Genomic DNA, 17,479 nt, shown 5'->3' on the forward strand with positions numbered 1-17,479 from the left:
ATCTTCCGTTTATGTCTAAAGTTTTAGAAAAACTTGTGTCTGCTCAATTGTGCTCCTTCCTGCAAATAAAATATATATATCTATGAAGAATTTCAGTCAGGTTTCAGGCACCATCATAGCACAGAAACTGCACTTGTTAAAATTACAAATGACCAAGGCTGCATCCCATTGCTAGTTTTACTTCTCAGACTCAGACTCAACTTTATTGCCCCGTAGGGAAACTAAGATTGCAGCAAAGTGCCAATACACTAACCATATCCATGCACACATAACCATTACCCCCATAAAAACATACAATGTACAACATACAATTTCCCAAACATTAAAATTCAACCAAACGTTACTCAGGTTCAAAGATTTTGGATACCAATACATTCTCCTCCCCACCTCTGTAGTCGGTGGTCAATAGTACAGAGAATGACCTGGGCTTTCTTAACAACACAATTTTGGTAAATTTCAGTAGGCACAGTTTGATTAACACCGATAATCTTGCCTGCCACCTTCACAAGGCTACACAACCTATTCTTATTTGACAGACTCAAGTTACCATACCATGCTACAATGCAAAAGGAAAGGACAGATTCAATAAATTGTTTGTAAAACAGTGACATCATAGAAGAGCAAACACTAAAAGATTTTAATTTCCTCAGAAAAAACAATCTTTGTTGAACCTTTTTACCGACAGCCAAGGAATTGGGTTGGAAAGTCAACTTATTATCTATAACTACCCCCGAATATTTATGCGTATAAACAATTTCAATGTCCAAACCTTTAATTGTTGTCATTCAGGGGCTAGGAGAAAACCTCCTGTAATCAATCACCATATCCCTTGTTTTATTAGCATTCAGCTGAAGAGAAAATCGGTCACACCACGAAATGAAGTCCTCCACGACAGGACCGTGCCTCAGATCCTGTTCTTGGAGAAGACTCACAATCACTGAATCATCGGCATATTTTATTATATAGCTATTCTCATGCATGCTCCGGCAATCATTTGTATACATAATAAACAAGAGAGGTGAAAGACAACAGCCTTGAGGGGGCCCAGTACCAAAAGTCAGAAAGAACACCATTGACTCTAACACACTGAAGACGTCCTACTAAAAAATCCAAAATCCATCCAGAAATATTAAAATCCAAATTAAAATAATAAATTAATTTCTCTACCAACAAATATTAACTCTCTGGAAACGACCTTTAACCTGAATCATACTAATATTTAAAAATTGGCTACATGCCAGATCTCGTTTTAAAAAGTCAATTTCTGACTTAAAATCATTATCGTCAAACCTTAAATAAAATGCGTTAAATTCCTCGGCAAACTGTTTCTCAATTTTATCCTTATATCTAATTTTATCCTTATTTATTCAAACTCTCACAGCCTTTTTTAACTCCTTAACAGCATTCATATCACCTTGTTTAAAGGCTATTTGTTTACTGTACAGAAGGACTTTTGTGTGACTAGACAACCATGGTTTGTTGTTTGGGAAATCCATACCAATTTTGTTAGGAATGATCATATCTGTACAAAAAGACACATAGTCACACACCACTTCTGTAAGTTCATCGATACTTTCTGATACATCTTGAAAAACAGACCAATCTGTACAGTCAAAACAGCCCTGTAAGGCCAGAGAGCTATTAGCCTGAAGTTCATCAACCTTATTCTTCAAAGATTGGACTTTCCCAGAAGTATAGTTGGAAGTGGGATGCGTTTTTTTTTTAAAGTAGATTTTTAACTCGCACTCAAACTCCTTTCTTTCCCCGTTTCCTGATCCGTGGCTCCTTCGAAGACCTCTCCTCGATAAGGCCGTTCACCTGACTCCAAAGATTTATATCCGAATCGGAACGAGCCAGGATACAATCCAAACTATCGTCCACCTGCTCGTCCAAGTCACGATACGTCCATCTAAACCCAAGTAAGAACTCCCGGGAATACCGAAGTCTGTTTGTTTTGTCAGGCTGGTGACACATCACTCCTCTGATAATACTCAGCCAAATAATCAAATAAAACACCTCCATATTCTCATAAAAAAAACAGACGATGTATGTCCAAAGATTAACTCTCCCCAAAAATAAATCAGTAAATACAAAAACAAATACTTTATCTAATATACATGGAAGGGTATGTTACTTGACCTTAGTGCTGCATTTGACACTATAGATCATGACATACTCATAGATCTATTACAAAACTATACAGGTATTCAAGGGCAGGCTTTAAGATGGTTTAGATCCTATTTGTCCGATCACTACCACTTTGTCTATTTAAATGGGGAATCATCTCAGTTAACACCAGTAAAGTATGGAGTGCCACAAGGATCTGTCTTAGGACCTCTGCTATTTTCAATATACATGTTGCACCTTGGTAATATTATTAAAATATACAGGATTAGTTTCCATTGTTATGCTGATGATATTATACTATATATTTCAACAAGACCAGATGAAACTACCTAAGTTACCTAAATTACCTAAGCTAACAGAGTGTGTTAAAATTGTAAAAGATTTGAAGACCAATAATTTTCTCCCATTAAATTCAGATAAGACAGAGATATTACTTATTGGACCAAAAAAAACAGTACACAGAATCTCTTGGATTACAATTTGCAACTAGACGGATGTACTGTTACTTCCTCTACAGTCAGAAATCTGGGTGTTATATTCAGTGTTGGGGAGTGTCACGGACACGCCAGGCTCTTCCACCTATCAGCGCTCACAATCATCAGAATACTAATCACGCACACCTGATTGTCATTCACCAATCACCCACACAGCACTATAAGAACACACAGTCCAAACAGCCACATTGTCTGGTCTCCCAAGTGGAAAAGGACTCAAACCTATGCTGAATTACTTACCTGTTGCACCAAGTCTCCTTGATCTCCTGTGTTCCTGTGTGTGCACGCTCTGTCTACTTACCTGCATCCAGCTCGGTCACACCAGCTCCTGGAAAACCCACGATCCTCGACGGTGGGGGGGGGTCTCTCCTCAACCACCACCGGTGTGCAGCATCCACTTGGATGATGCGACGGCAGCCACAGGACAACGGTGCCAGTGCGCTCACCACACACCAGCTACAGGTGGAGAGGAGAGAGAGTCATAGAGCCAAACAAGTGGATGGGGATTATTGGGAAGCCATGATTGACAAGGGCCAGTGCAGGGAATTTGGCAAGAACATCACTATCCGTATCATCTCCAGTTCAGTTAAAGACTCTGAATCTGCTATACTCACCAGTTCCTTGATGTTTCCGTATATGGTTCAATAAACCCGTCTGTTTGATTCTAACTCACCTGTGTCTCGAGTCTGACTTCCCGTTACAGGGAGTAACTAGTTGCATGTAATGGAATAACGTAATTGAATTACAAAATAAATGTAACTGTAATCAGTTACAGTTACTAAGAAAAAATGTGTAATTAAATTAGTTACTTATGAAAATGTTAACGATTACAAAGGGGGTTACATTTATATATTTACACACATCCACGTAGAGATTTAATTGACTTATTTCCCAAATTGCACTGACTACTCTAAAATATGAGACCTAGGCCTACGACCCTATGATTTCCACGACGCAGAAAACACAGACTGGTTTGTAGAATCCAGTCATAAAAATGGAATTTCTATAACGCTGAATGTCTCAGAATATGCCACATTTTGGATGAATAAATCAAAAGTAGGTCAGTACACTTGAATCAAAACGCGATATGGACTAGTGTCTGTGAATATTAAGCCGCAAAAAGACAATATATGAATCCTGCACGTTCTGTGTAAATGAATGGCTCAGACGAGCGGTTTCATTTACCACAACTACTGAAGTGTGTGTATCGCTCATGGTGCTTTCAGCCTCTGCCGCCTCAATATATGAGTATATGAACACAAACATAATCTCACTTCATGAGCATTTTACGGTTTCTTTTGAGAAAAACGATTGTCATATCTGTGAAAACAGACACCAATGATTCAAAAAGACACCAATGTTTCAGGAGTTTAGTACACGGAAAAGGACACATGATTATTAGATAACCGTGACTGGGTTTTTCCAAAGCATTGTTAGATGCCAGTGTTTCCTGTAGTCATGCAGATTTGGTTTCAAAAACAGTAACAATAAACTAATTCTTATTATTTTAAATCTTCATTGAACTTCAGATCAATCTCAAAGTAAAAGGTGGTTCAAGTATTATCATCCTAATTCAAGTGATGAATGAAGGATTTTGAAAGTCTGACAGTAATCAGTTTTGAATACTACCGTTATCTCTGCATGATGTAAATGTTTGAAAATGATTGTTGAAAACATTCATTAGAAATTTAGAAAAGTAATCAAAAGTAATTAGTTACATTACTTTAGTAAAGTAATTGAAAAAGTTACACTACTATTACATTTTAAATAGGAAAACTTGTAATCTGTAACCTATTACATTTCCAAAGTAACCTTCCCATCACTGGTTATATTAGACAGCAACTTGTCTTTTGAAAATCATATTTCCAATGTTACAAAAACAGCATTCTTCCATCTTAGAAACATTGCCAAGCTACGAAACATGTTACCTGTTTCTGATGCAGAAAAGCTAATTCATGCAGTCATGACCTCTAGACTGGACTATTGTAATGCACTGCTAGCTGCTTGTCCTGCATCTTCAACAAACAAGCTACAGGTAGTGCAAAATGCAGCGGCTAGAGTCCTTACCAGGTCAAGAGAATATGATCATATTACCTCGATTTTACAATCTCTGCACTGGCTACCTATTAAGTTCCATATCAATTACAAAATATTACTACTTACTTTTAAGGCCCTTAACGATCTAGCTCCTGCGTACCTAGCTAGTCTTCTACCACGCTACAATCCATCACGCTCCCTAAGGTCGCAAAACTCTGGACTCTTGGTAGTTCCTAGGATAGCAAAATCCACTAAAGGAGGTAGAGCTTTTTCGCATTTGGCTCCCAAATCCTGGAATAGCCTTCCTGATTGTGACGTGCCTCTGGGCCCATCCTGCTTTAGCCGGCTGAGGGGCGGGACTTGGGGGGTAATCATCATGTGAAACACCTGCAGAGAAGTTTAAAAGGGTTTTTGAACCTCTGTTTAGCCCGCTCTATTTCCCTCTTTGGTTTTTGTTATGTTGGGCTGTTCTGTTGTGATTAATTGCTTTATGTATTAGTTTAGTTTGGGTTTAGGTTTGGCAGGCCTGTTGGATTGTGATTATTATCTTGTGTTAACCAAGTGTTATTTATTATGAGTTGTAATCTTTATTTCTGTTAGGGTTCTCGTTGCCTCCCTCATTTGTCGCGGCTTGAGCCGGCCGTGACACTGATAACGTTCAGGGCTCAGACACACTCTCTCTGTTTAAATCTAGATTAAAGACACATCTCTTTATTCAAGCATTCACATAATGTATCGCAGCTATATCTGATCAAATGCACATTATCATTCTTTTGCTTGGGTTGAACAAATCATTTTTGCTTTGTTGGAACAGCAGCTATGCTAATTTCATCACTATTTGCCTCTCTGTTTCTGCCACGGGATTGGCATCCAGAGGCAACTAGGAATTACAGAAGCTACAGTCTGCATCCAACCCTTATGAAGACCTGAGATGACCTCAGAAAATTATGTTATTTTTTTTAATGACCTCAGAGGACCTCAGATGATGCCAACCCTCAAACAACATACAAAACTACCAAACTTTGCTATTAGTTTAATCGCAACATGTAATCATTGCTGTTAATAGTGTTCACCGTCTGTTTGATTACGTCATTAACTAACTGCATGATTTTTACTGTATGATTTCTACCATATGGACATTAACTTGACATACTCACCACTGATAAGCTACTACTAAAAACTTGAAATTTCTGTGAAGCTGCTTTGCAAGAATTTGTATCGTGAAAAGTGCTCTACAAATAAGCTTGAATTGAATTGAACTTGAACTAAGCATCATATCCCCCACAGTGTGTGCCTGGAGCGCTCTGACACGTCACAGAAAGCCTGCGTTGTGCTCATGGTTTAGCCGAGCGGAAGAGGGCGGTGGCACATGTGAAGAGTTGAGCGTTGCTGGCTTCCTGTGGCCTGTATTTATAGACACATGTGTTTTCAGTGCACAGCAGCTTCAGGAAGTCAACCCGTAGAGACGAGAAGCTGAGGTGAAAATATGATGATCGATGCGATTCAGAGCCTGAGAATAACACCTGAGAATAAAGCATTCTGATTAATAATGCTAGAGATGATTTAACCCTCACTGGGATTGACTGCACTGTCTGCATGGATAACAATCATTGGCGCATTAAAATTAATTCCCTTTAAAACTGTTTCAAAACTGTCATCTGGCCTCATCAAAAGCCAGTTTACAGATGAACCTCTATAACCTGTTATTGTTCACAAATAAAGCTTAAGCTTTTCAGAAATAGGACTGTTATCCAGTATAGAAATGTCGTAAAAGTGGACCGTCAGAATAGAGTATTAAAATGCAGTAAATGTATACAAACAGATGGCAGGAGCATCTTGCTATGAACTGAGTACATCAGAGAATCAATGTGAAAATGTGCTTCATTTACTTTTTAAACTTTATGTCTCTGAAACAGAGTATTGTGCATTTTTCAATCGAGGATGTTGAAAGAATATCAGATCGATCTAATAATCAGTTCTCATGAGATTAGCAGCATTTATGAAGTATCAGCATGTCATTTTAATGTTTCGTATATATTGAGGTTGTAAAAAGGGCTTTGGGGTCTCATGTTTCCCGTCTGATGGAGATAAGACTCTCTCAATTCACAAAAACTGCTGACTTCTTATCGTTCATCTAAACGCCTGAGAAAATCAGACAGAATCTGAACATTGTGACCACAAACACACACACACACACACACACACACGCTTCCTGACAGTTGACAGTGTGTCGCTCACAGCAGCGCAGTCTGTTTTCAGACGATAATGTGACATCTGTCTGTCCATTCAGTAATGAATCAGTGGTCTGACACAGCAGAAAGCAGTGGTTACTGGAGGAACAGGACGAGGGCCATCCGTCCCCCACTGCGTATCATCAAACTTACATCACGCTATAATTGATTTTCCTTTTCACTTTGATGGGGAGAATTGCCCTGCATAAATTGTCACAGCCGAGCACCATTACATACACACACACACTTGATTGTAATGAACATGAGTTGTCGGTACATCAGTGTTTAGACTGACATGAGATCAGTGTTTTATCATCAACAGACTGATCAATACAAACAATGCTGATAGACTGGACAGCTACACAGAAATGAGACATGATCCAGCTAAACATTCTCAGAACTCATGAGAAGAATGTTCTCAAACAAGCATTCTTCCAGTAATGTAAGCAGAACATTCATTCAGTTATCTGCTCTTTAAAAATGTTGTCCAAACAGTAGCACAAAAACATGGACTGTTTACTTCTGAAACATTTTAGTTGGATTTTCATCTAACGGTTTTTAAATATGTTACATGCTACACGTCTAGGGTTCGGGAGCTAGTAACAAAGTAAAGAAAAATAAATAAATAAATAATCCAATTAATTTAAGAAACTTGGAGAGAGAGAACCAAGATGATCAATCCTTCTGTCCTCAGAATCAACACAACACTTTACAGAGAAAGAAGACAAGAAGTATAAGAAATCACAAACAAAATAACTACAACAGAGCTTGTAAATTCAATAAGGAAAAAAAATGGTAACTTCAGAAGAGGGCTCAGTCAAACTAACAAACAAAACTTAACCAACTGACCCAAAAATCTCTAAATTACCTAACAAAGAAAAATACTTAAAGAAAATAAATAAAAAATAACTTCCCTCCCTCCTTAACTACCCATAAACAGGGGAAAAAGAGGACAGCACCCTCCCCCTACATACCCCTGCACTCCTATTAACCATAACGTTACCTTCATGTTCACAAAACATTCTGAGCATTAAGAGAGCATTCAGAAACAATGTTTTCATAAGAAGAACATTAGCAAAGTGTTCTTAGAACAGTTAAAGACCCTTAAAGCTGACATGTATCCTTTCAGACGAGAGTTTCTTTCTCTTTTAAATGCAGAGGTTGTCACAAATAAAAATAAAAGTAAAATAAAAATAATTCAATAATATAAGATCATTTAATATATGTTCATATTATTTTTGCAAATCAGAAGCTGAACAGTAAAAATAGCCCAGATTTCTTATTTCTGCGCGTGTGGATTTCCCTGAAGTTCAGTCTGATTACTCTGCGCAGGTCTCTGCAGGGCAGCTGGTAAATTGGCGAGTGAGAAATGTTATTTTGTGAGAGTTTTTTCTGTCCATAACCCCCACTCTCAACACTCACCCCTGCAAATGAAGCTCTGTCCGTGTTAACACTGTAAATAAAGTATTCATGAATTCATTTGCAAGTGAAGAGAGCTTCACTTAATTATCTCACAGAACAAAGTTAATGTGCTTCATTCCTGTTCTGCACGATGAGAGCACGAAATCTTTCCCTTTTTAATTTTTCTTCTCAGTATCGGCACTATAGGCTGCCGTTCTGGAGATTTTTTATGGTCATTAATATACTGTGGAACAGTTCAGAGGTCATTAGGAGATTCTTAATACAAGCTGATGTTATTGAGTTCATTTTCATGAATAAATGAATGAAAGAGACGACTTCACAGCCATTAAATTATAAATGTAATCAGGCAACATGCATTTGATTTGTTAAATGAAATCCTGATTGAAGCTCTAATGAGTCCGCTCCTTTAAACAGACGTGAGTTGTGAAGTGAATGTTCAGTCTTTAGTAAATCTGCTCATCCCGTCCGTCTGAAAGCACTGCGGACCTTCATGTGGATTTACTTTGGTGTAGTATGATAAATCTGAATGTCTAATTCAGGTACTTCTGAAGAGGAATCTCTTCTAGTCAGCTAAACCAAACTGGACTGAAAATGATTATGAATAAAGCAGACATATGTCTGAAGAACTGAAATGATGACATAAATGTCATAATTATGGCTTCTGTTCTCTGTGTGTGTGTGTGTGTGTGTGTGTGTGTGTGTGTGTGAGGGAGAGATAGAGAGACATTCTTGAGTAAGAGATCAGACATTTAACTGTATATGATTGGTTTATAGGACTGATGCTCTCTCGTTTATGAGAGAATAACAGGACTCCTGAGCGATGAAAACAGCTTGAACTCAATATGGCACAGTGTATCATAATAGACTGTTATGGTAACACTTTAGAATACTGTTCCGTCGTTAATGAATAACTACACAGGAACATATGGCTAATGCACTATTAACATTGTAGTAACTACTATTAACTAACAAGAAACTCTGATTAACGATTTATTAAGTAATAGCGCTAAGTTGAAACTGGTAGTTCACTATTAGCTAACCAATAACTACTATTTTTTTCATATATCCTGAGAACTCCTACGAACTACTTTATACAGGTTCATGATTAATGTGAATTATGCATAATGAATAATTAATTCTAAAATGAAGGTCATGGTAACCTACTAGTAATGACTCAAGTATTAGCAATTCCTTCTAAAGGAACTACTAATTATTTGGATCAGTATTCTAAAGTGAAGATCACGGTAACCCACCAGTAATGATTTAAGTGTTACCAGATCTAGCTAAATGAATTACTAACCAGGACCTTACAAAAACCTCAAAAGTTCACAATGACTTCAGTAATTACTAGGGAGTGATCACAATCTTCACTTTAGAATACTGATCCAAAAAATCATGAATTCCTTCTGAATAATTTGATAATACTTGAGTCATTACCTGTGGGTTACCATGACCTTTACTTTAGAATGAATTATACATTATGTGTTATTCATATTAATTATCAACCTGTATACAGTAGTTCTTGGGGAGGTATGAAAAAATAATAGTTACTGATTAGCTAATGGTGAACTACCACATTCGACTAGCAATAATACTTACTAATTCATTAATCAGAGTTGCTTGTTAGTTACTAGAGTGCTAATATTGCATTACTCATGTGTTCTTGTGTAGTTATTCATTAATGATGGAACAGTATTCTAAAGTGTTACCACTGTTATTAGGAAAGCCAGAACATTTCTCATGCAAAACTAGTCTTACTTCATATCTGTCTGGTGATTATCTCTGGTTTAAGTGCTAGAATAAATATACAGAAACACAGCATATGATTATTAATAGTAAAAGGTTTACTGTCCAGTTTAACCCGTTTAAATACAGTACGCTGTAATTTACTTACATTATTCAGCGCCTTAACACATAATGGAAGAGCAAAAAGTTTACTGCACGTTTAGAGTTTTTAATGAGTTTTGTTTTCCCAGTTTTGTCCTTTGTAATGACACAAATGCAGCCAACCACAAAATGATATGAACCAAATTTTATTTTGGCAACTTAAATATTCTTCATGCTCCTCAGAGCTAATTCATTAGCAAGCTGCTTCAGCAGTCGTATACATAATTCTGGTCCTTTTTATTGTGAGACTCACCAGCAAAGCCAGCATTTGATCTTGGTAATTGTGGCCTCTAATTATGGCAGTGCCACTGTATTTGATCATGCTAATGCACTCTAATAAACAATGGCCGGTTTAAGACGTCACTCAGAGTGAGAGAGCTTGTTTTAAAACACCGTTCCAAATGAAGGGAGATTCTTTAAAAAGATGTTTTTTTAAGTATTATTATTACTATTAATTAGGTCACCATCTCTGGTGGAGTTTGTTTCAGAATTCACGATAAAAAAAAAAGCTGGTTGACGTCCAAACGGCTGTCAGACGAGAGTTTCTTTCTCTCTTTTAAATGCGGAGGTTGTCAGAGATAATCCAAGAGCTTTAATCACATCTTATTGGCTCCTGGTTTTTTAATTAAAGACATGTTTCACTTCATTTCCCTGTGCATATTTATCAAAGCAGCAGGAGGCCGTGCTGCGGATCTGTGGAGGTGGAACTGTTCCTCCGTCAGAATTAGAGAAACCTGTCGAAGAAGCTTCGTTAGGTGTCGTTACCGCAGATCACAAAAGTGCTATTAGCTTCTCCATGCTTCTAGTCCTTGTTTGTCAATGTAAGCTCTGGACTGAGTCAAGTTGACTTTCATTTACCTGGATCGTCTCCCGCTGAATAGTTCACACAGAGCTGGAAGATCTTTGCCTGATGATGCTGTGATCCATCCACACATGCTTCATTCTGCTCTTACTGTAAGATAACTGCAATAACACGTGGAATCTGTATCTTCTAAACTCTGTGGTATAACGAGGAAGGGCTGAAGCACATCCAGTTAGCAATTATAGAAAAAATACTTAGGATGCGTACAGCTGATGCTTTGGTGAATCTGTATAATTTTCCAGTCTTGATCATGTGGAGATTGTGTAAAATCAGGCCACACTTGAGCAGCGTCCGTGTCTCTCAGATTATTTCCCTTGTCATCTGCTCATCTCTCTCTCCAGACTGCTATCATTTACACAACCATCCTGACCATCTGCCTGCAAATGACATTTTTAGGGATGACACCATTCACCTCTTCTAGCATTCTGTCACTCGCGTTTGACAGAATTTCAAATAGTTTCGATAGAGACATGGCAAAATCACCCTAATGATGTCTGATCATCAAAATGAGGCACTGTTCACAGCCGCAGTTCACATACAAACACTTTCCCCTGCAGCGTGTCCACTTTTGGCAGCAAAATTCATTCCATGTCAAAATATAATGACTATACATCTAATTTTTGATCAGGCTTACAGAAAGACATCAGCAGTCCAATGAGAACACACTATCGTGAGTGACATGTTGAGGAAACTTAGAAATTCAGCTCAACCTGATGCTGTCATGGTCAGTTGCAGTGAAGGAGAAATGTAGCTGGCTCTAGTTACAGCAGTTTTATTAAAAGACAAAAGACAAACAAGACGAAGCGCAAACTAACCAAAGCAATGATGGAAACAGACAAATAACTGAACCAAACTCATGGCTTAAATAAACAGAGGAAAGATAATTAACAGAGCTACAGACAGGTGATGGAAATAATGAGCTATTATTAAGACAAACTAGTGGCGGGAAAATGGGAACAAAGAAAACAATCTAAACTAAACACAGGAAACTTGTTTGTTCACTCAATGCTAAATTCCTCATGCAGCTACAGATTTCTTATTCAACAATTTTTCGATTATTAGGTAGCCACACATACACTGTAAAATCGGCTGCTGACTATTCACTTATTTACACTTATTCAAACCCAGCCGGCACATGACCGACCTTCAACGTTGAAATATGGTTGAAATAAGGTCAGTTCGTATTTCAATGTTGAAACAACGTTGAAACAATGTTTAATGCTTAACGGTTGAAAACCAACCGGTACATGACCAACCTTCAATGTTGAAACTACGTTGAAATAATGTTTAATGCTAAATGGTTGAAAAAGGGTAATAAGAACACTTATAAATCAACTTTGATTTTTTTTTTTTTTACAAGATCTGTATGTGAATCGCAATGTATGAACAGAATAAATAATTTCTGCCTTTTAAGTTATTATTAAGATCGTTATTATTATTTTATTATCATTTTACATTTTTATCATGAAACCTTCTGGTATAACTATTATCAACAACAATAAAACTAAAAACATTGGGCTTCCTTACCACGCTGAAACAATTCCGATTGGTTATTTAACTTATTTGCTTTGATCATGATTGGTTAATCTGGCTGTCATTCATGAAACTGGCCAATGAAACGGTGCGCGCCATTTTAAGTTTGAAAATATGACCGTTATCCTGACCGTCTTTCTGAGTGAAGTCGCTGTGAGTGTGAGAGCTGCTGCGCAATAAAACTGCTAGGTCGGTCCCGACTTATAACTATTGTATAAAAAACGTTTACCATTAAAGCTATTATTATATTATAGATACTGGTACTATTTATGTAAACGCTGCGTAACTTTCATGTGTTTGATGGGCGCGCGCGTTGAACATTCGAGGCGCTTTTAAACTGGAGTGGAAGGAGTTTCCATGGAAACGGGGCGGCAACTCAGCTGACAAGTAGCAAAAAAACTCCGTCTCTCACTGTTGTTTTTACTGCTTTCAGGTAAATTTAGTCCCTAAAATTACACAAATAATACATACAACTGTTCCTGACACTTTCTTACATGTAATTGACACGCTTCTGTTGAATATTTACTTTACAGAAATGGTTCAGTGTCATCGGAAAAAGTCCGTTAGCATCACAACCGTGAGCTAACCAGAGGCTAACTATAAGAGGTAAGCTAGCTATAGATTTGAGCTCTTATTTATGAAAGTTTGGGATTTTAAATCACAGATTATGTGTAGATGAGTGATTTTTATAGCTTTGTAAATGTTTTGCTGGCAATTTGTTAATGGATGAATTGAAATAAGCTAATTAATTTAACCTAAAAGTATGCACTGTACTGTTAATCAACTTAAAGTTACATGAACTAAAATGGGCTGAAGCTAACGTTATTTCAAACACATTTTTATCTTTCATTGTAGACAAATATTGATAAATTGTACTGTGATTTTAGGAGTGTCAGAAAAATCCCTCGAATGCTGCTAAAAGATATATTGGAAACATAGGCGATCTGAGAAAGCATATTAAATAACTTCATATGCATTTTCCCAATATATTTCACCTATATAATCATGCATCTTTAAAACCTAAAAGCGTAAATCTTCGTTTCTTAAGATTTTTTTGTATGTTCTGTACATTATTCTCTCTCATTTCTGCATTTCATCCCTGCCGTAGTTTATTTCTAATAAACCTGACATTGTATACTATTGTTGGCTCTGTGACAGATTGTTTATGTTCCTATAGTCGTCCATGCTGATGGCCGTGCAGCAGAGTTGGAGGGGACCTCTTGTCGAAGAACATCTCCAAGACACTATGAGCATCTGACTAGTAAGTAAAACCTCAAACATTCAAAAGTTTATCAGATGTTAAAAAATATATCAAATAAATGTCAAATATTTTTGGAGTCCTGTATGTCTTACAAGGCCATCTCGTTTAACACTGCATGAGGACACTACAACCAGAGAGGTACAACATAATTCAAAATGAGACACAGATGATAATAAAAAAAGTGCTTGGAAATTAAAATTCATAATGGTAAGACAGAACCAAGTACCGTGACTGTGCCTCACTTCAAAGTGAAACAGTCTGTAATGGTCATCTGCCATGCCAGATCGATGGTGAAGGTGGGAATTATAAGTTTGATTTTCTAGACTTTAAATGTACTAAAGTGTTTGTTCAAGTAGACTTTGTTGCTTGTGGAAACCTCACACAAGCCTGAAAGGTGCTTAACTCTAGATCCGCCAGAGGTCGCTGTATACCTTAAAGCGCCAGCGGGTAAATTTTACCCACACACATGGCAACTGTTTTTATATGGCTCAAGAACATATTATTTCACTGTATTATGCCACTGTCTTCACAAAGAAGTGTCTAGAGTCATGAAATGATTATGTCTAGTCGTCAGCTATGTTTTTACCCTGTTGTTTTATGTTCAAGACTTTTTAATGCAGCCTACACTAATCCATAAAGGTCAGTAAGCTAAAAAAAAAGAAAAAAAAAGCCTGCACTAACTACGAAAATTAGAAGGTAGTAAATATTTGGGTGGTGTAATATTATAATACAATGTCATTAATCAATATATTAGGATAACCCACGTTATTTAAATTACTAAAATAGCTAATAGACAATAATGAGCAATAATAATTGACCACACTGCATAGGAAGATGCTATGACAAATTCAAGCGCACAGCTTCACCTAGGCCCAATTATTAATTTGTTTAGTTATATCATTCATAATTTGAATAATAGAACACCGCCAATAAACTTCGGGTAATCAAAAAAAAATGTTTTATTCATTACATCATAGATTTAATAGATTTTTTTTCTTCAGGAAATAGCCAGACTAGAATAAATAGCAACACAGTAGCAAACAATAAACGATATGGCAAGACAAAAATTAAATAATAAAACCAAAGTTTGACCAATTATGAGTAACGTTAGGCTAAAACATCTAAATATGATGTCTGGATCACTGTCAGATGAGCCGTCAGATGCTGAGCCGACCCAGGACGCATAACTTACCATCAGACTCTCCATCACTCATGGCATTTAGTGTTTCTAATACCGACCTTCCATAAATCGCCTTCTTTTAGTCATTTTGACATTATTTTTGAAACTGATAACCGCTAAATCGGTGAGTGAAAGGCATTGCCTAGAAATGTATGATGTTAAAACACAAGCGTCAAGAAAATGACAGCGTGAAAATACATGCATTATATAGCGGGTAAATTTGATCCGTGCGGCGCTTATAGGTCTAAAAGCTCTGTTTTTTTAATCTGGTTTATCTAAATAATTTTTAACAACATTGGATTGTAAATTACATAATTTTAGTAAAAGCCAATGACTGGAAGACTTGAATGTTTTGTTGAAAATCTGTTATGTACATTTGAAAAACAGCCACAGGTCAAATTTACCCGTCATGTTCTAATGTTAAAACTTAAAATCTTATTTGCACTCTTGAAAACTGTTCACCAAAGACTAAATTTCAGTCCGGCAGAATTTTCTGCACACTTCACCACCAAGATCAATCGTTGTGAATGTAAAAGCTTCACATTACATTCATAACAATTATTGTTAATATTTGACTTGTGTTTCAGGCTTTTTGTGAAGACAGAAAATCAAGAGATGTTGTGACAACCTGGACAGAATTCAGCTCCGGATCCACCCTCCACACCAGACTTCTCACGCACAAGGACTGCTGTCTACTAGCATATTGCGTTCTCTTCAGTGCATGGAGATATTACCTGATTTTTAGATATAATGAAAACTCTATCATATATATATATATATATATATATATATATATGAAGAGTTCAGATGCAAAAGCCTCTAAATGCCATCTGAAATTTTCTTCTAAAATGAGCATTTTTCTCAAGCTCCTATATTTATGTTCAGTTATTTCATTTTAATTGCATAGAAAATGACCTATATATTGCCATTAGAGTAAAATAACTGAACCTAAACATAGCAGCTTGATAAAAATGCTAATTTTAGATGGCACTTAGAGGCTTTTGCATCTGAACTCTTCATATATATATATACACTATATTGCCAAAAGTATTGGGTCACCCCCTTCTAATGAACAGGTTTGACTACTTTAGCAATTTCCATGAGTACAAATCTTAATGTTTAAGCATATAATGATATTCTAGGGAATTGTGTGCTTCTAATTTTAAAGCAACAGTTTGGACAGGACCCTTTTCTATACTAACATGACAATGTCTCTGTGTATAAGGCAAGGTTCAAAAAGAAAAGATTGATTGAGTCAGTGTGGAAGAACTTGACTGGTCTGCAGAAAGCCAAGTCCTAATCCAAGCTGAACACCTCTGGTGTGACTTTAAATGTTACATTGTCTGGAGAGTTTTTCAGTGTCCAAATGTTGTTTGTATTCTATTTATTATGAAGGGGCAAATTATAATCTCGATAATGAAAACATGTACATGTGTGGATATTTAATTTAGTTACATATAGTTTGAGTAAACGGGAATATATTCTATGAAGCATGTTTAAGTTTATTTAGTTTAATATTTTAATGCTTTAAAATATATTTGCATTTATAGAAATCTAATATATTTACATGTACAGAAATCTAATATGTTAACAAATATTAGAAATTAATATATGGACAAATATTGCAAATTAATATATTTACATAGTCTGATATCTAAATGTATTTACATATAAAGGAAATAAATATATGTAAATATTTCCGATAAAAAATATTTATTGAATATATGTGAAAAATATTAAAAAGTGGCCAAAATCAAATATTTAAATATATATTTCAAAATATATTTACATATATTGTATAAAATATATTTTCTTCTATTTGAATTTAAGATATTTAAATATATCAAATATAAAAATATATTTCGATCTATGTGACTTCTGTATGGGATGGTTTATGTATTTTTGGTCAAACAGACTTGAGCAAGTTTCCAAACTATATTTATAATTATTTATTCATATATATTGTGTGAATCTTTGCAGTGTGTATGAAATTAGAATGAAAAGCTTTTCCTCTCTGCATTGATAAGTGCTTTGTTGTTGACTGAGAATTTTCTCAAGAAATTCTGTGAAAGTGTTGCTATATACTGTATATTTAAATTCTAAGAAAATTATTTTTCCATTTGGCATAATTGTTCAAAAGTTTTTCTTTAGAAAATGAAGCATCTCATCACTGCAGATTTATGGACATCTAATTGTTAGAATGTTTTTGTTTTGTTTTGTTTTTTTTCATTTTCTTTTTTTTTTAATGCCGTCCGATTGATGTACAGCAAGTTTTATTAGTTACTGAAAACACGAAATATGCGCCGAAAATCATAGTTTACATCTCAGTGTTGACGTTTCAGCTAAATTGCAATATTAACAATTTCCAAATTGAATGCTTGCTTGGCAATTTAACGACGATCGACCATTGAAAGGTACGCCGGTGAAACAGGGTCACAATATCAA

The 17,479-nt window shown here is 36.0% G+C and overlaps 1 long non-coding RNA gene across 1 annotated transcript; it reads left to right on the top strand.

The window, feature by feature from the left end:
• The first annotated feature begins 12,727 nt into the window (after window positions 1–12,727).
• Window positions 12,728–16,520, top strand: LOC131522166 (uncharacterized). Its single transcript, XR_009266458.1, has 4 exons — window positions 12,728–13,026; window positions 13,127–13,199; window positions 13,771–13,854; window positions 15,622–16,520. It is a non-coding gene; the product is annotated as an uncharacterized LOC131522166 (long non-coding RNA).
• The last annotated feature ends 959 nt before the right edge of the window (window positions 16,521–17,479 follow it).

Source organism: Onychostoma macrolepis, chromosome 16 (genome assembly GCF_012432095.1).
Source record: "Onychostoma macrolepis isolate SWU-2019 chromosome 16, ASM1243209v1, whole genome shotgun sequence".
Classification (NCBI taxonomy): Eukaryota; Metazoa; Chordata; class Actinopteri; order Cypriniformes; family Cyprinidae; genus Onychostoma; species Onychostoma macrolepis.